Raw genomic sequence first — 19,985 nt, forward strand, 5'->3', positions numbered from 1 at the left:
TTTAAAATCCCAACAGAATTTTTCATGGAATTGAAAAACTGATTCTAAAATTTCTATTGAAAAGCAAAAAATCAAGAAAAGAAAAGGCATTGTGGCCCAGGTGTGGTGGCTCACGCTTGTAATCCCAGCACTTTGGGAGGCTGAGGTGGGCAGATCACTTGAGGCCAGGAGTTTGAGACCAGCCTGGCCAACATGGTCTCTACTAAAATACAAAAATTAGCCAGGAATTGAACAATGAGAACACTTGGACACAGGATGGGGAACATCACACACTGGGGCCTGTCATGGGGTAGAGGGAGCGGGGAGGGATAGCACTAAGAGATATACCTAATGTAAATGATGAGTTAATGGGTGCAGCACACCAACATGGCACATGTATACCTATGTAACAAACCTGCACGTTGTGCACATGTACCCTAGAACTTAAAGTATAATTTTTAAAAAAATGAAGATGATGAACACTAAACCATGATATTAAATCCCAGTGAGAACCCAGAAAAAAAAAAAAAAGAACAGATGCTGGTGAGGTTGTGGAGAAAAGGGAACACATACACTCTTGGTGGGAGTGTATATTAGTTCAACCATTGTGGAAATGTTTATGGCGATTCCTCAAAGAGCTAAAAGTAGAACTACCATTCAACCCAGCAATCCCATTCGTGGGTATAGACCCAGAGGAATATAAATCATTCTACCATAAAGACACATACATGTGGATGTTCATTGCAGCACTGTTCACAATAGCAAAGATATGGAATCAACCCGAAAGCCCATCAACGACAGATTGGATAAAGAAAATCCGGTACATATACATCATGGACTACTATGCAGTCCTAAAAAAAGAATAAGATCATGTCTTTTGCAGAAATGTGGATGGAGCTGGAGGCCATTATCCCTAGTAAACTAATGTAGAAACAGAATACAAAATACTTCATGTTCTCACTTATAAGTGGAAGCTAAATGATGAGAACTTATGAACACGAAGAAGAAAAACAATAGACACTGGGGTCTACCTGAGGATGGAGGATGGGAATAGGGAGAGGAGCAGAAAAAATAACTATTGGGTACTGGACTTCAGACCTGGGTGATTGAATAATCTGTACAACAAATTCCCATGACATGGGTTTATCTGTGTAACAAACCTTCACATGTACCTCTGAACCTAAAATAAAAGTTAAAAAAGAAAAAAAAAATTAGCCGAGTGTGGTGGTGGGCGCCTGTAATCCCAGCTACTCAGGAGGCTGAGGGACAAGAATCACTTGAACCTGGGAGGTAGAGGTTGCAGTGAGCCAAGGTCGCGCCACCGCAGTCCAGCCTGGGCAGCAGAGTAAAACTGTGTCTGCAAAAAAAAGAAAAGGTATTGTGAAGGACAATGAGGACTGAAATCATCTACCAGATATCATGACTTCATAAAGTGGTAGAAATTAAAACACTGTGTAAGGCCGGGCGCAGTGGCTCATGCCTGTAATCCTAGCACTTTGGGAGGCCGAGGTGGGCGGATCACCTGAAGTCGAGTTCGAGACCAGCCTGGCCAACATGGTGAAACCCCAACTCTACTAAAAATATAAAAATCAGCCAGACGTGGTAGTAGGCGCCTGTAATCCCAGCTACTCGGGAGGCTGAGGCAGGAGAATCACTTGAACCCAGGAGGTTTGAGGTTGCAATGAGCCGAGATCAGGCCACTGTACTCCAGCCTGGGTGACAGAGTGAGACTCCATCACACACACACACACACACACACACACACACACACACACACACACAGAGAAACAAAGAAAAGAAAAAAGAAATTAAAACACTGTGGTATTAAAGTAGGGATAAAGAAACTGACAGCGTATAGAACTCAGAAACAGATCCAGAAATGTATGAAGACCTGATATACCAGAAAGATGTCATTACGAATTAATAGGGGAAAGGCTGAATCATTTAATACTTGGTGCTGGGGAAACTGGTTATCTATATGGGGAAAAAATTATTAAAGTAGGCTCTCCATATAAAAGAGAATTCTAGGTGGATTAACACCCTAAATATGAAAAGCAAAATTTTTAAACTTTTAGAATAAAATATAAGATATTGCCCAATGACCTTGGAAAAAGGAAGTTGTTTTTAGCCAGAAAGCATAAATCAAAAAGAAAAAACTTAAGATGTTTAACTACATTGAATTAAAACACTTCTTCCTAATGGATACCATAACTGAAATGAAAGATAAGTCACAGACTTACAGGAGATACCTGCAACACATGATTGGCTAAGGATTAGTATTTAAACATATATTTAATATTTACTACATATATAAAATTATATGCTAAATATATAATTGATATACATGGGTATTTATACCAATAAAATGGACAAAGCATATAAACAGTCCATTCATAGGATGACTAATAAGATTATAAAGTTATGCTTAACTTCATTAGAAATGGAGAAGTAAAATTCAAAATAATAATGGTATATCATTTTACATTCATCAGATTGGTATTTCAAAGTCTGATAATACCAAGTGTTGACAAGGATGTGGAGTAAGAATTTCGAATATACTGTCAGCAGGAGTGAAGATAGCAGTGAAACTGAGGAAGAATTTTATAATAGGTAGTAGAGCTGAAGATATGCATGCACTACAATATAGCAGTTGCACTTCAAAGCACATGCTGAAGAAAGCTCTTGTACACATGCACAAGGAAACATACATAAGACTGTTCATTGTAATATGGTTTGTAATGAAAAAAATTTGAAGCAACTTAAATGTCCAACTACAGTATACTCATATAGTAGAATGTTATACAACACTAACACTGAATCCACTAGAATGTTATAATTCAACTTGCATAAAAGTCAAAAACATAAGATTGTAGAGAAAAATTACTTGCAAAAGGATACTTGCCATGTCATAGCATTTATAAAAAATGCTAAAACATTCTAAACAGTATCATAAAGTTTGCAAATAAATATATGCATGTTGGTACAAGAATTAAAAGTGATAGGGGGGAATCATAAATACCAGATTCAAGAACCCCTCAGGAAGCGGGAAGGGAATAGTGTTGCGAAGTACTCAGGGGCTGCCCCTGTACCTGTAATTTTTTTCTCTACCACTGAAAAAAATGTGGCACCTATCAAGATTTTATAAAGCTGGGTCATGAATATACAGTTGTTCCTGATATTTTTCACCACACTTAAAATAACTCACAATACAAAACAATGTAACAAAGCCTAAATTTTATTAGGAGAATAAAAATCCATACCTACAATAATAAGAAACAAAATCAATACTGTAGAAACTTGAATCAGTGATGTAAGGGATGAACTTGAGAAGTTCTGTCAGAATGCTAAGAAAAATGTCAAAGAGATGAAAATAGGAGGGAAAATTATGTGTATGGATGTGCATATAGAAAACAAAATCCAAACTAAGAGATTATGAGTGTTTCTTTGAAATTTACCAGAATAATGGAAACAAAAATATGAATGAAAAACATAAAAATAAAACTTATCCGGGCTGGGGAAACAAAAAACAGCCATAACAAAACCTTGAGAATAGTTTGGAAGGACTAATGTTTCGGCTTAGAGACCTACCCCTACATATAAACTGACAAAATTTTTATAGTATAAAGAAAAAACTTTAGGACTCAACATGGTGATTTCTACATAGACAAGCAATTAGGCAAATAAATGAATACTTGATACTGAAATACAGAATCCAAGAGGTGATTTATCTAGATTGTATCTGACTTAGTCTAGACAAATTAGAAAGGAAAAGGAAGTTTTACTACCTTCAGAGAGAGTGTCTGAACTAAAAATAATTAAGATGCTTTAGAAAAATCACTTTGAACTGTGGTTTAAAAGAAAAACTCTGGTATTCAACAGAAGAATGTATATTAGGTGATGGACTCTAAACTATACATGAGAAGTTTGCTGAATAATTATAAAGGGCATGTAAATCATCAATGCTTCTAATTTTCTAAGGGTTTTCCTTCTGTCAAGTTCGATCATCCCTGTAGAAATGCCATTCACTCAACTACAATTCAAATTAACACCCTTAATTTTTAATGAGGATCAGTAAAAATCTAGCCATGCAAAAAATATTTTCTCATCTACTATAAAACTGCTTTGAAAGTCACTATTCATCATAATACTCAATATTCTTTATACAATGATTCATTTGGTAATTTCTTCTTATGTATCCAGAAAAAAAATTATTTTCACTGAAAAACTCATTTGCATTTTTTTTTTTTTCTTGAGACAGCGTCTTGCTCTGCCACCCACACTGGAGTCCAGGGGCACAACCAGGGCTCATGGCAGCCTTGACCTCCTAGGCTCAAATGATCCTCCTGAGTAGCTGGGACTACAGGTGTGCACCACTGAGCCCAGCTAACTTTTTTGTTTGTTTGTTTTGAGACAGAGTCTCACTCTGTTGCCCAGGCTGGAGGGTAGTGGCCCAATCTCAGCTCCCTGCAACCTCTCCCTCCTGGGTTCAAGCAATTCTCCTGCCTCAGACTCCCAAGTAGCTGGGATTACAGGCATGTGCCACCATGCCGGGCTAATTTATATATACATATATATATATATTTTTTTTTTAGTAGAGATGGGCTTTCACCATGTTGGCCAGGCTGGTCTCAAACCCCTGACCTCAAGTGATCCACCTGCCTTGGCCTTCCAAAGTGTAGGATTACAGGCACCAGCTAACTTTTTGTTTTTTGTAGAGACAGACAGGGTTTCACCACATTGCCCAGGCTGGTCTTGAATTTCCGGGCTCAAGCAATCCTCTCACCTTGGCCTCCCAGCATGCTGGGATTGCAGGTGTGAGCCACCACACCTGGCCTGGTTTGCATTTTTTGATTGGACATTAAGAGTTCTGTAAGACCTTGATTTCTGGGAAGCTCAAAGTTGAGTGACTTCAAGGGCTTAAGTAACTATCTCATCTCTAGTCTTGATATAATCACGTCTGCTATCTCTATTTAATTTCTGATTATGTTATCATACTTCTTTTAATTAAAAAGGTGTGTCAGGTGGAACTGTCTCAAATCATGTTTGTACATGACTGGAAATGAATATTCATGATTTAAAAATATATTCAAATCTCTTGAGTAAACTCACATTCCAAAAGCCTGGCTCTGGTAGACAGGCTTCATTGTCGGCAGAGAAAATCAGTGGTAACTAAGCTGGGGAGGGTCCCATCAGTGTCCCACAGTAAAGAAAACCTCCCTTACTTTGTATATAAGGTCAGGCAAAGACAGTCAGTCTTAAATCAGGGAAAGAAGCCTGGCTTGAGTTTTCACTGACCCATAACCATTCGCGACATTAGAAGAAAACCTCATAGACAGCCTGTGACAGGAGCAAGACAGCCTCTCTCTAGGTCATACGATTAATCTGTGTCCAAGAAACGTTTTCGAAATAAATACAAGCAAGAGTAACTGGTTCTCATTTTCAAATTGGTATTGGCATATTGACTAAAGCAAGACAAAGAAAGAGGAGGAACCAGGAGCGCAGCTCAGGGCTTCCAAGCATTGAAGCATCGCAAAGTCATTCTCCATCAGAGAGGGAATCATGAAATGCTAAGAGTGAGAATTCACTGTCAGAATAACAAACAGAATTGTGTGGTGGGTGAGCTCACCACAGGTTGCTTTCCAATGGAAGAGTTTCTGCAGTGATTTGAAACCTACACCTTGAGAAAACACCAACGACCTGGAACTTACTGATCAGAGAAAGATGAGGAGATGGAATAGCCAAAAAAGCTCCTGGAGACAGTTGGGATAGCTGGTATACCATCTGCTGGCATGGAGGGCTCATGCTATGAAGCCAGGAGCAATAAATCGAGGGGTTGGCAGGGACTGGATTGTGAAAGATTGGGAATGTCAGGCCATCATATGGCCTTTATCCTGAGCAAGGAGGAGCAGGAGAGCAGCAAGCCAGTGGAGGTGGTTTTATATTAGCCCAACAGTGAGCTGCAGGATGGGTTTCTACTTTCTGCCTCTATGCCCCTATGCCTTTCGGTGTCTGGACAATATCTGTGGCTATTCTCCAACACCTCCCTCCACACTCAACCCAGAAAACCTTCTGCCCAATTCTCTTGTTTCTCATCGCCTGCCCCTTTGGAGAAATTCCACTTAACTTTTACCAGTCATCCCCAAAGTCTCCGTGATGTGAAAACTTGGCCACGCTACCTCCCAGTTCCCTGACCCACAAAACCAGCATTACCCCTCCTCTGTGCTGCAGAGCATTTTCTTGATATCTGTGTGTCACCATATGGGTAACTGTGTATGTGTGTCTATGCACCGGACTGGATTATGACCCCTGGAGGGCAAGGGCTTTCTCAGCTCTTTTCAAAAAGGGTTTGGCAAAAATAAGTATTCGGGCTGGGCACAGTGGCTCACTCCTGTAATCCCAGACCTTTGAGAGGCCGAGGCGGGCAGATCACAAGGTCAAGAGATCCAGACCATCCTGGCCAACATGGTGAAACCCCGTCTCTACTAAAAATACAAAAATTAGCTGGGCGTGGTGGCACGTGCCTGTAGTCCCAGCTACTTGGGAGGCTGAGGCAGGAGAATCACTTGAGCCCAGGAGGCAGAGGTTGCAATGAGCCGAGACTGTGCCACTGCACTCCAGCCTGGCAACAGAGCGAGACTCCTTCTTAAAAAATAAAAATAAAAAAATAAGTATTTGTGGGCTGGGCGCAGTGGCTCACGCCTGTAATCTCAGCACTTTGTGAGGTCAAAGCGGGTGGGTCACATGAGGTCAGGAGTTCGAGACTAGTCTGACCAACATGGTGAAACCCTGTTTCTACTAAAAATACAAAATTAGCCAGGTGTGGTGGTGTGCACCTGTAATCCCAGCTACTTGGGAGAGGCAGGAGACATTGCTTGAACTCGGGAGGTGGAGGTTGCAGTGAGCCAAGATGGCGCCATTGCACTCCAGACTGGGCAACAACAACAACAACAAAGTATTTGTGAAATGAATGGCTGATCCTTTTGGTAACTTGCATACCTAATACACCCTTACTTTATTCAGTATCCTTACATATAGTCATGCATCACATAGTGACATTCTGGTCAATGATGGAACCCATGTACAACGGTAGGCCCGTAAGATTATAATACCATAGTTTGACTGTACCTTTTCCATGTGTAATTGTACAAACACTTACCACTGCTTACATTTGCTTGTGGTGTTCAGTACTATAACATTCTGTTCAGGTTTGTAGCCCAGGAGCAATAAACTATACCATAGAGCCTAGGCATGCTGTAGGCTATACCATCTAGGTTTGTCTAAGTACAACTCTAGGATGTTCGCACAACAAGGAAATCACCTAATGGTGCATTTCTCAGAATGTATCCCTGTTGTTAAGCAATGCATTACTGTATTTAGTTCAGTATTACAGATTTTAAGCCCATTAGTGAATTATAAAAATAATTCAATGGGACATGACCACACTTTAAAAATTGGAACTGAAGGGTATGAGAAAATACAAAGTCCTGCATTTAGCAATGGTGAGTATTGTGAGTGTCTGTGACACATTTGCACATATGCACATGTACTTCTATACAATTGACCCTCCACATCAGGATCAGTGGGTTCTGCAGCTGCAGATTCAACCAACCACACATCCAAAATATTTGGAAAAAAATATGGATGGTTGTCTGTACTAAACATGTACAGACTTTATTTTATTGTCATTATTCCCTAAACAATATAGTATATCAACGATTTATATAGCATTTGCATTGTATTAGGTATTATAAGTAATCTAGAGATAAATATTTAAAGGATACAGGAGAGTGTACACAGGTTACATGAAAATACTACTCTATTTTATATAAGAGACTTGAGCATCTTTGGATGTTGGTATTTGTTGAGGGGGTGGGGTGGGAAACAGTCCTTGAATCAATTCTCCATGAATACAGAGAAATGACTATTTATGTTTGTGTGTACTAGGTTGCAATGTAAATTGCATATACTTATTATAAGTGGTAGTCCAAAAAAGTTTGAGAAATAGTTGTTTTTTTAAATGTCAGTTAATTTCCCAGCTGATTGCCACTTTACTTTGAACAGGGGTTAGGTTTTTAAATTTGATTTTGTTCTATAGCAGGGTTCCTCAACTTCAGTACTATTGACATTTAGAGCTAGATAATTCTCCATTGTAGGGGGCTGTTCTGTGCATTGCAAGGTATTCATATTTAGCAACATCCCTAGTCTCTACCCACTAAATGCCAGTAGCACTTTCCGCTGAGTTGTGACAGCCAAAAATGTCTCCAGGCTTGTCAAATATTCTTTGGGGACCAAAATCACCCCCAGTTGAAATCTACTACTCTATCGTGCCCCCAAATACTTTTGAGCATTTGGGGGCACGATGGAGTAGTAGCAGATATGAAGCAAAGACCCTGTGGGAGCTGACTGCAGTAGAATGAGCCTGGGATACTGATCCCCAAACTTTCTTAACCTCTGTTGGGTTTACAACCAGGTCCCTGTGGGCCACTGTGTCACTGCACAGACTGCCTTCAGTCTAACCGCAGGATTTTCACACATGTGGCTGGGACATGCAGCAGGACACAGCAGGTGTTCCCGGTCAGAAAGTGTTCTTGAGACACTAAGAAAGGCAAAGGCATCTCAGTACTTCCGGCTTATATAAGGAAATAGCTCAGGGAACTGATGTAGAAACTCCCCACTTGGGAGCATGGGAGCAACACTCACACTGCTCTCAAGAGGAACCAACAGAATATGGGTGAGAATGGAGCAGTGTAACCACGCATGTAAGTGGGGTCTCTGCAACAGAGAAGAGGACAGGAAGCGCAAGGATCACTGGCTACAGAGTCCCATAAATCCAACACTCATGATGACTGTAAGACCTTCAGAGAGTCACATAATCTGGTGGTGTCAGCTCCTTATCCGAAAATTGTGGAAGTCTGGTTCCTTATCTGAAAATTGTGGAAGTCTGGCTAGGTTCTTCAATGACTCGCCAGTTTCAAAATTCTATGATTTCCATTTGGCACTCTACCTTTTTTTTCTTTTCATGTCTGTTCTCCTTAAAGCAATATAAAATTGCCTCCTTATTCCTTCTCCTTCCTCCCCAGTGAGCTCCACCACTGTAGCAACAGCAATCCTGCTTAAAATATAAGTCACGCCATGTCATTTTGCTGCTCAAAATTTCAATATCTTGGCCTTTAACTTTGAATAAGATTCAAAGTCTTCATCAGGACCTATAAGATTTGACATGCTCTGACCCCTGGCAAACTTTCTGACCTCACTTTCTATCATTTTTCTCACTCACCACATTCCCACCACGTGGGCCTCTTTCTGTGAGCTTCCAGTGTCCTGTGGGCTGTCACCCCAGGACCTCTGCATTTGTCACTCCCTCCACGTGGAGGGATTCTGCTCAAATCTCTGTTTGAGAGAAGCCTTCCCTGATAGCCTATCCCAAGCAGCAGCTCCCACCATCCTCTACACCCTCTTAGCCCTTCACTTTTCCTCTTGACACTTATCATTACTGATGATATTATTTATGTAATATAATGTGATACAGACTTATTTCACAGACTCTCCCACAGATATACCTCATGAGGGCGGAGACACTATTGATCTTGTTTACTGCTAAAACCCCAGCACCCAGAAATTACCTGGGCATAAACAGACATCAAATATACATTTTGGAAACTGTGTGAATAAGTGCTTAAACAAGCAAAATAATCAATGTAGAGTCAGAAATTAGGTTCTTTACTTTCTTGAACATCACCCAAACAGTTTTCAGGGGTAATGTTAAAAAAAAAAAAAAAAGGCCTGACAAATTTGTTTGTAGCCTTTCTCATCACCCACTCCTCTAATTTTCATTGTTGTAATTCTTTCTGAATTTGCCAGCTTTTTATTTCATTTTATTTTGGAAAGAAATGTATGTACCAGTTATTTGCATCATTTTGACACAGCATTGTAAATAAAATGTTATAAACGCCAAAGAACGCTGAAGAAATATCTGGTTTTGTTTGTGGACGTTTGGTTGCACCAGAAAAAAATCTAACATTAGTTGCCTTCTCCCATGTTGGTTGGGACTTTGAACCATAGAAGGTGCCCTCTATCTGACGCAATCTAATGGAGCTGCTCTCAAGGTCAACCACTTCAGGTGACTCCAGACTGAGTCGCAAGGGCTTGTCCGGCTCTGTAAGTGTGGGAACTACTGCCATCTGCTGGATGACTGTTGATACTTCCTCCTGAGCAGCTGTGGCTGTCATGCCCCTGCACTCCCTAAGGATCCTGTGATCAACATCGGTGATGGGAGATACATTCCACTGGGCCAAAATGGAGACACAATCACATTTTAAAATATGGTAGATGCTGGGATTAGAGTTCAAAAGCAGCACTAATCTATGTTCTAAGACAGGCCTCTTGGCTCCTCATATCAGTGGGAATAAGAAGCTGGTACCACCAAAAATTTCCAATTGGGGCTCAGATTTAGAGATAGATAGATCCTTACAGCAGCTGACTTATTTTTCCTTTTGAAAAAACATTTTTATCTCAAAAGGTATATATGAATATTATGTGTTAATAAGAGATTAGTGCAACATAGGCTATTGGTTAAATTTGTGAAATAGCAGATGAGAGACTTGGGTTCAGAATACCATCCACTTGCTGATCAGCTGTGCATGTCAGTCTATCCAACTAGAAACTAACGGAGAAATAATGGTGCTGGCCCACTCTGCTTCAAAAAGGTACCAGAAGGGAAGATGAACTTGGACAACAAAAAGACAAGTAACGTTACCATCAAGAGGCCCAGCTTTGTTTACACCAGTGAAGCAATCCAAATGTCCATCAATGAGGAATTAGTTCAATAAATGTGGCATACCTTTATAATGGAATACATTGTTATTAAATTTTGTGATGTATACCTACATTCATTTGTATTTATATATGTATAAAGTATTTTGTTGTACAGAAAAAGTGTATGTACTATGATTTCATCATTGGATTAAAAAAATTCTAGAAGATACTATCTGCCAAAATATTAATAGTGGCTATACCTAGATGCTGAGGTTAGAGATAATTTTCATTTTGACCTTTTAATATTTTTTATGTTGCCTGAATTTTTTTCACTAACAATAAGCATTATAGAGCACAATATTCTTTTCTATTTGGCGATAACACAAATACTATTTCTGTTTTGCAATTACTGCAATGGTTTCCTTAGTTTCCCTATTTTTGCCCTTACCCCTCTATATTCTAGTAAGAGTAATTTTGTTAAAACCTAAGTAACGTCTTTTCATTCCCCTGATTAAGTGCCCCCAACCCTCCCAGTCTTATCCCTCTCTGAGAAAAAGCCAAGTCTGATGGGTTCCAATGGGCTCCAGGTGCCTAACCAGCATCCACCAACTGTGCCCTCCCTCTCTAACGTCATCTCCTTCGCCTTTTCTGCCCCAGAACTCCCTTCTCCAGCTACACTGACCTTCTTGTTCTTCTCTGAACACGCTTGAGGAATCGAATCTTTAGACAAAAGGAATCTCACTAATTTTAGGAATCAAGTGGCAGATCCTGGACCAAACCCAGTTTGGCGATTACCTTTTCAGACTTGATTCCTAAATTCCTCTGTCCTTCTCCAACCTGCCCTGTGCCCTGGGAAGCTGACCTGCCTGGCTTCCACTTGTGTCCTGCCCATTAGGAAGCACCAACAAGAAAGAAGAGAGAGGAAAAAGAGTCAGAGTGTTCCCCTAAATTTTACCCTATGAGGTTATCATGGGACACATGTCTGAAGGTCATAGCTCTTGCTGGATGGCCCTCCCTTTCCATCTGGATACTGGTCCCAATTAGCACATGACTAAACTGTTGCAAACAGTCCCCTCATTAAACTTGCTTCAAATCATCCAAGTACTTATGCCTCTATTTCGTGCCAGGAGCCTGATGACTACTGAGATCCCTAGAAAAGTCATCTTTTCTCCCGTAGTTGCTTCTCATTTATATTTGTACATAAGTGTTTCGTATTTGGTTGCATCATCAGATGAGATCCATCAAACTCAGCCAGCATGCACCGCGTCCCTCCTATGTGTCTGTGTTAAGCTGATTTCATAGACCTCCTCTCTTTGTGCTGAACAACAACTGTGGCCCTACTCTCATCAAAGAACTGAAACGATTCAAGAATTTAGATGCTAAGAAATGATCCCAATGAAGAACTATATAAAAGCAAGAAATGCTCCAAAGGAAAGAACAGAAAAGATTAGCCATGACATTATGATGAATGTGAAGGAAAGAGAACAAAATGGATAATTAAGTAAATAAAAGGAAACAAAGTGAAAATGGGTAAGATACTTGTGTGTGGATATGTATGTGGATATCACCTCAATATATTAATGTTTAAAAATCCACTGAGTGGAATAAACAGTATATAGTTGCACATTCTGAGGCCATGAAATATCAGCCGACCGATTGAGCAGATGCTCCAGTTGAAATCACAGCATCGTGAGTTCCTTTCCTTTGAAAATTTATATTTCCTTATCATTTGCTTTAGTCTCTCTTCTCTACCTAGCCAGAGGGGGTAAAATATTGGTGTCCTGATTATTAGTAAATGTATGATAATGTAAGATGCACAAAGGCCTCAGAAGAGCAATTAATAGGTATTTAAACAGCAAAGTGAATCATTCCCTGTAGAGCCAATAAAGTTGTGCAAATGAATGTTGCTCAGATTTACATGCGTGGAGTCATCAGCAAATCAATAGAGCGATTGCCATGGAGGACACCCTGAATGTGAAATTACATCTGAAGTTATACTCATGCTCAAATGCAAACTGAAAATGCAGGTTTGTCTAGGCTATGAGTAAAACAAATTATTTATCGCTCCTACTGTTTGTTCCCTTTTTCATCTCACGTTCTAAAGATTTACAAATCCATGAAGCTCACTGACGTATTGGCCTTTCCCATGCTCCTGGAATAATGCCTAGCAAAGGAACCTCTTCCTCAGTTTGCTTTTTGTCTTTCTCCAATGTCACCAGCACAAACCTGTTCCAAAGCAGTTGGATTGCAGGCTCTCCAGGTCTCTTCTTTAAGAACATGTATGTGAAAATTAAATCACAGAAAGCTCTATCAAAGGAACAAGTTCATTAGTATGTGCTAATTGATTCCTTAAAAGCTTGACAAAATTGCTATCTAAAAGGGGATTTACCAGATTTCCTGACAAATTTCTTGAAAATTTAAGGAAAAATGCCCAAACAGTATAGTACAGAGGTCAGCAAACTGTGGCCCATGGGCCAAATCCAGCCTGCTGTAACAATGGTTTTTACATTTTTAGGGGCTGGGGAAAAAGTTTAAGAATAATAATTTCTTGTGACACATAAAACTTAAATTCAAATCTCAGTGTGCATAAATAGTTTTATTGGAATACAGCCATGTATAATTATTTATTGTATGACTGCTTTCCTGCTATGACAACAAAGTTGGCCTAAAAATCCTAAAATATTTATTATCTTGCCCTTTATAGAAAAATTTGCTGACCATTGTCTCAGTAAATGGTTATTTTTGGGAAGACTAAAAGCAAACAAAGCTAGCAGCATGATACTGTAACTCTAGAGCTTTTCTTCTTTTTTTTTTTTTTTCCTTTTGCCTGAGTCTAGAATGTGCTTAAGTGGTAAGAGACATGAAATTTTATTGTTATCAGAGCTTGTGACTTGCAGTTTTAATTCTCTGACATCTGATCACTGCAGTCTTTTAAATCTAAGCAGCCAACTGAAGGAGTTCAGGAAATGTCCCCCCAACACAAGCCGCTTTGCTGTGCTGATTGCTTCACACTGAGGGCACCCGGGGAGCAGCACATTCAGGGAGGGGCTTTCTCTGAACTTCTCTTATCTGCCTGAAGACTGATCCTCCAAAAGGAATGCAACTCCCAACGGATCCCCTCCCCGGAATCTCATTACCAGGGAAGATTAACTCCTATCTCAGGAGGGGAGACTAGGGGTTAACACCACACCCAGACAGACTGTCATGGGCTATCTGTCACCTATTCTTTGGAGGTTCCATGCATCATTTACTCTCTCCTGTGTTCTCTGCGTCCTTCCTCCCCTGTCTATAAGCTTCTAGATCCCACTGGGTTTGGGGGTATTCACTTTTTTTCCTTGGATGCCCCCTGTGCATATAAAAAATGTGTGTACCTTTTCTCCTCTTAATCTGCCTGCTGTCCGTTTATTTCATACACTCAGTTATTAACCCCTCTGTGGGTAAAGGGAAAGTCTTCCCTCCCCGACACAACAAAGTCCCATCCTAATGATTCCGTTGAACCTCACTCAGAGGGCTTCCTCCATTCTTCCACTTCCCAGTGAGGAAACTTTTTGTTCTTGTACTTCTGTTTCTGAATTCTGGCATTCTGATGTCTTCCCATTCCCAGAACAGAGCTCAGGGCCTGGAGTCTAACGAAAAAGCTACAGAACCCCCAGTGGCTGCCCCTGTCAGCTACACCATCCTTTAGTAACTATGCATGGAGGGAACATCTATTAACATCTTCATCTTGAAGAGTGGTCAGATACCTTAACCTCTGTTCCACTTGTGTTTTCTTAAAATAACCCTGAGAAGTAGAAAATATCACCTGTCTCAGGATTACTGTACCCATTTTAGAGATGAGGAAGCTGAGACCCAGAGATACTAAGTGTCTTTTCTGAGGAGGTCCCACAGCAAGGTAGTAAGAGGACAGTTTTCCTGGACCTCAGACCCAGACTTGCCGGCCAGATTCTGCTCTGTTCAAAGGTACAGATGCTTGGGGGCAGTGAATAGTGTAAAGGTTGGCAAGAACTTTCATAGGCATGGATTGAAAGAGGCTGCAGCTGTAAGGAAGCTGCTAGAGAGTGCTAATAAGTCACAGGGACTTTGGAGCACTTCCTGATTGCTTCGTAGCCATCCCCAGAACATGCCACTACCTTCTGTCTCCATTGCTTCCTCTCTGCTCACTGCTGCAGCCTATTCAGGGGCATTGCCGCCAAAGAAGAGTCCTCATTTGCGAACAGGGATAAGGGAAATCTATTCTGTGGCTCTATGGCAACATGTACCCCGGGATCCTCGCATGCTGTAACTGGTCTCCAGGCAGATGGGCAATGAAAAACACAGCGGCCCAAATCTCAGAGCAAAACTGGGCAAAAGCCAGACTCACACACAGACACTTATGGGACAACGGGTTTACACAACCAACGACAGCTGTACTAAGCAAGCAGGAAGGTGTAGAGAAGAAAAGAGGGGTGAGATGGGAGGGTGCTGGGGAACAGCATGGAATCAGATTTATTGTAGAAATCTGATTTGAGCCAGAGGGAGTTTGTCTCAGCTCAGTGGAAGAGTATGTTTCTGAAACTGTAGAAGAAAACAGATTATGGGGAGAACAGTATGGCAAAAACCAAACCAAAACAAAACATCTCTCATACTTCTCTATGTAATCTCTGAGGATCTGAGACCATAATTAGCCTTATTAGGAAAAGGAGGAAAAGGTAGTCTAGAAATGTTAATGCTTATTATAATGATCAAGTAAGAACCCAGGGGTAAAATGAGGGCTTGATTTGAAAGAGGGTTAGAAAATGTCTCTCCTTTCATCACCCCCCTATCAGCAAACTGTACTCTTTTTAGCATTAGAATCTCATCCTTACAGCCTTGAATTTAAATTCACTGGGTTTGCTCTCTTCCTTCCTTCTTTCCTTCCTCCCTCTTTTACTCTATTTGTTTACCTTTTCCTTATTTATACCACATTGCAATTCTGGGAGTTCACTTTTGCCTACGAACCTTGCCAATGGGAAATTCACTTTTGGCCTATGTGGGTTTCTAGAACAACTGTTTCCTTTCATCTTGTCTTTGAATTTCCCATACAGTAGCAGTAGGGAGTTATCCAATCACCAAAGTAGTCACAGACTCTTAGCTTGTTAAGTCACATTCACTCATTTACATACTCAATAAATACTTATTGAGTGCAGACCTTGCATAGGGTGTTGAGAACACAACATTCGATGGCTGGGAGTGGTGGCTCACGCCTGTAATCCCAGCACTTTGGGAGGCGGAGGCAGGAGGATCACCTGAGGTCAGGAGCTCCAGACCACCCTGGCCAACATGGTGAAACCTCATCTCTACTAAAAATAAAAATAAAAAAATTAGCAGGGCATGGTGGCAGGTGCTTGTAATCCCAGCTACTCGGGAGGCTGAGGCAGGAGAAGCGCTTGAACCTGGGGGGCGGAGGTTGCAGTGAACTGAGGTTGCAGTGAACTGAGATTGCACAACTGCACTCCAGCCTGGGTGACAGAGCGAGACTCTGTCTCAAAAAAAAAAAGAGAACACAACATTGAACAAGTTATTCCAGCTCCAATATGGACCTTATCCTAGAGAGGAGATACAGACAGACAATACGATGCATAATATAGATTCAGACAGTGAAAGTGCTATGGAGAAAATAAAGCAGGGCATTAGGCTGAGATCACAGAAGCCTGGGGTCGAGCACAGGGGCTCAGGACTGTAATCTCAGCACTTTGGGAGCCAAGGCAGGCAGATCGCTTGAGCCCAGGAGTTCGAGACCAGCCTGGGCAACATGGTGAAACCTTGTCTCTACAAAAAATACAAAAATTACTCAGGCGTGATGGTATGTGCCTATAGTCCCAGCTACTCAGGAGGCTGAGGTGGGAGGATCACTTGAGCCCGGGAGGGGGAGGTTGCAGTGAACTGAGATCACGGCACTGCACTCCAAGACCCTGTCTCAAGAAAACCAGAAGCCTATCTGAGAAAGTGACATTTGAGCTAGGATCTGAAAGGAGAAAGGGAGGAGGCTGGTGGCATGATCATAGAAAGAGCTGAGGGAAGAGAGTTCAAAGCCCAGGAAACAGCAGGTGCCAAAGTTCTGAAACAGAAAAGAGCAAAACGGCTTTTGCTAGGAACGGAAACAGTATCATCTACTAGGAACTGATCTAAGGACACCAATTCACTTCAGTGAAGAATGTATTTGTTCTTTCTCTGCTCATATCATGAGGATAGTATCCTAGAAATTAAGTGGTTTTGGTGGTTAAGACCAAGTTCTATTCCTAGGGGAAGTTATATAATCCTAGAGTTGATTACACATGTAACTTATTTTTAATTAAATTCCCGTTTTTGGAAAAAAGAAGAAAGGCAAGTGACTTTTTTACTTCTGCCATTTCTATTATTTACCATTCATGTCCTTTTTACTGGCTTTCATTCTACTTGATGAAAGAATGTACTCATTAAGCTTCAAGCTCAGTAGTTGGTGGCCAGTGGATGCGGTGAATACATTTTTTACAAAGCCCCCAGTTCTGCACTCCAACTGCCTGATTTACCAGGTCAAAAGGAAACTATAATGCTGCTGGTGTTTCTTTCTTGCAGGGAAAAAAAAAAATACAGCAGGATGGGGATAAGGGATGAGAGATCATGATTTGGGTCTTCTTTGAATTTCCTCTTGGAAACAAAACAGGTGCTGATTTGTGTGGAACGCCTCCCAGGAGAAGACAGAAGTACATGTAGATGCACCATTATTATTCAAGGTCACCAAAATGATCCTAGCTCTCATTAGAGGACCTAGACACTAAAGTCATTTTTTTTTCTTCCTGTTCTACTTATAATGTTGTGGAGCTGGAATTAGATGTGGACACTGCACGAACTTCTCAACATTGCAGTGGAACCACCAACACCATCCTCCTTTCTCACTTCAGCTAAGTGCCAGTTAATGAAAACACTGGGCCCTGGCTTTCATTAACTACCAGCACAAGAGCAACTAAGATCTTCCAATTGCCCCATTAAGCAATTAAGTTGCTAATAGTGTCTGGCATTAATAGGCCCAGTGGGAAGTGAAAGCTTCCCCAGTTAGTAGGACTGAAGTGTTATCTTTTCTTACAAAAGAGTTTAGCCCTAAGATAAACAGGCCACAGAGGACCCCAGGGAGTGGCCTGTGTCCTTGGTGGGATCTCAAGGTTCCCACTGGGCACTTAGCCTCAAGGATCTCCTTGAACATTGTGTTGTGAAGGTGGCTGTTCAAGGAGCAAAGTGGGCATTAAATCAAGCCAATATTCATGGAGACAGAGAGGAGTGAGAGGGACGAGAATGGGGTAAGCCCGACATGTGGAAATTCTGACCTCACAAGTGGAGAGTCGTGTTCAAAACATTTCTATGTCTTGGTTTGGGTCTAACTAATCTAATGGGCTGCCAGCTGTAAAATACTAGGGCTATACCGAAATATACGGGTTGACTTTCAGTGCACATATATGTTTTACCCACATTTCTGTATGTGCAATATACCTTATGAGTTTTAAAACCAAAAGCAAATGCAACAAGAACAAAAATAGACAAATGGGACTTAAACTAAAAAGTTTCTGCACAGCCAAAAAAAAAAAAAAAAAAGGAAAACAACAGAGTAAACAGACAATCTACCAAATGGGAGAAGTATTTTCAAATCACGCCTCTGAAAAAGAACTAATATCCAGAATCTACAAGGAAGTCAACTCAAGCAAGAAACAACCCCATTAAAAAGTGGGCAAAGGACAATGAAACCACCTTTGCAAAAATTATAACAGAGGAAATTATGACAGTGAAAGAGATCAGACTTAACTGACTCCATCTTGCTTTTAACCTTTAAGCTGTCTTTATTCATTCCTGGGCGTAGGCCGAACTAACCTTGGGAAGGAATTCAGTTTATGGTTTGACTCTGAAACAAAACTAACAGCCTTTTCCCATAAAGATCCCCTTCTTGACTGGGGACCAGTCAGCCTTTGTAGGACTAACAGACTAGCTACAGGATTAGAAATTACGGTTTAGGAATCATGCAGCCTCTGGCTCTAAGAGTCTGAGCCTCCCCAAATTGCTCCTGGGGATAACATCACTATTGTAATACCTAAAATCAGTGCTTGAGATATTTTGCAGACCTTTTACTGTATGGATAGGCTGACACCACCCAGACCGGTAATCTGGCTCAACCAGTTCTGTGATCCCATCCAGGAACAGAAGACAGCAAGAAAACCTCACTTCGACCCCCTAGGAGTCCATCTCCAACCTGACCAATCAGCACTCCACATTTCCCAAGCCCCTACCCAACAAATTATCTTTAAAAATTCTGATCCCCGAATGCTCAGGGAGACTGATTGTGCAGTAATAAAATCTGATCTCCTGCATAGCTGGCTTTGTGTGAATGATTCTTTCTCCATTGCAATTCCCCTGTCTTGATAAATAGGCTCTGTCTAGGCAGCGGGTAAGGTGAACTGTTGGGTGGTTACAGCATGAACAGACATTTCTCAAAAAATGATATACAAGTGGCCAAAAACTCAAGAAAAAGTGGTCAGCATCACTAATCATCAGAGAAATGCAAATTAAAACCACAATGAGATATCTTACACCAATCAGAATGACTAGTCAAAAAAAACCCTACTCTGAATAAATTTGTGAGGCCAGTATGGTATTTCTACACGCTGGGCTTATCCCATCCTCACTCCTCCCACTTCCCACCATCTACATGAATGTTTACTTGATTTGATGCCAACTTTGCTACCAGATGTCGGCATGACTGTGGAGAAAAGGGTAGGCTTATACGCTGTTCATGGGAATGCAAATTAGTACAACCTCTATGGAAAACAGTATGGAGACTTCTCAAAGAACTAAAAATATAACTACCACTGAGCCAGCAATCCCACTACTGGGCATGTACCCAAAAGAAAAGAAATCATTATATGAAAAAGACTCTTGCACTCGCATGTTTATGAAGCACTATTCACAATAGCAAAGTCACAGAATCAACCTAAGTATCTATCAAAAGTTGACTGAATAAAGAAAATGTGGTATATATACACTACAGAATATTATGCAGCCATAACAAAGAACAAACTCACGTCTTTTAAGCAACATGAATGAAACTGGAGGTCATTATCCTAAGTGAAATAACTCACAAACAGAAAATCAAATACTGCATGCTCTCACTTACAAGTGGGAACTAAACAATTGGTACATGGGGACATAAAGATGGAAATGAGAGACAATGGGGACTCCAAAAGGCAGCGGGGAGGTTGGGAGGGAGGTGG

General features: G+C 40.9%; 1 protein-coding gene across 2 annotated transcripts in view; it reads right to left on the minus strand.

Moving 5' to 3' along the window:
* EGFLAM (EGF like, fibronectin type III and laminin G domains) overlaps window positions 1-19,985 on the minus strand; it is a 211,400-nt gene that overhangs the window by 73,540 nt on the left and 117,875 nt on the right. The gene's annotated exons all lie outside the window — the stretch shown is intronic.

The sequence above is a fragment of the Pan paniscus genome, chromosome 4 (genome assembly GCF_029289425.2).
Source record: "Pan paniscus chromosome 4, NHGRI_mPanPan1-v2.0_pri, whole genome shotgun sequence".
In the NCBI taxonomy this organism is placed as follows: domain Eukaryota; kingdom Metazoa; phylum Chordata; class Mammalia; order Primates; family Hominidae; genus Pan; species Pan paniscus.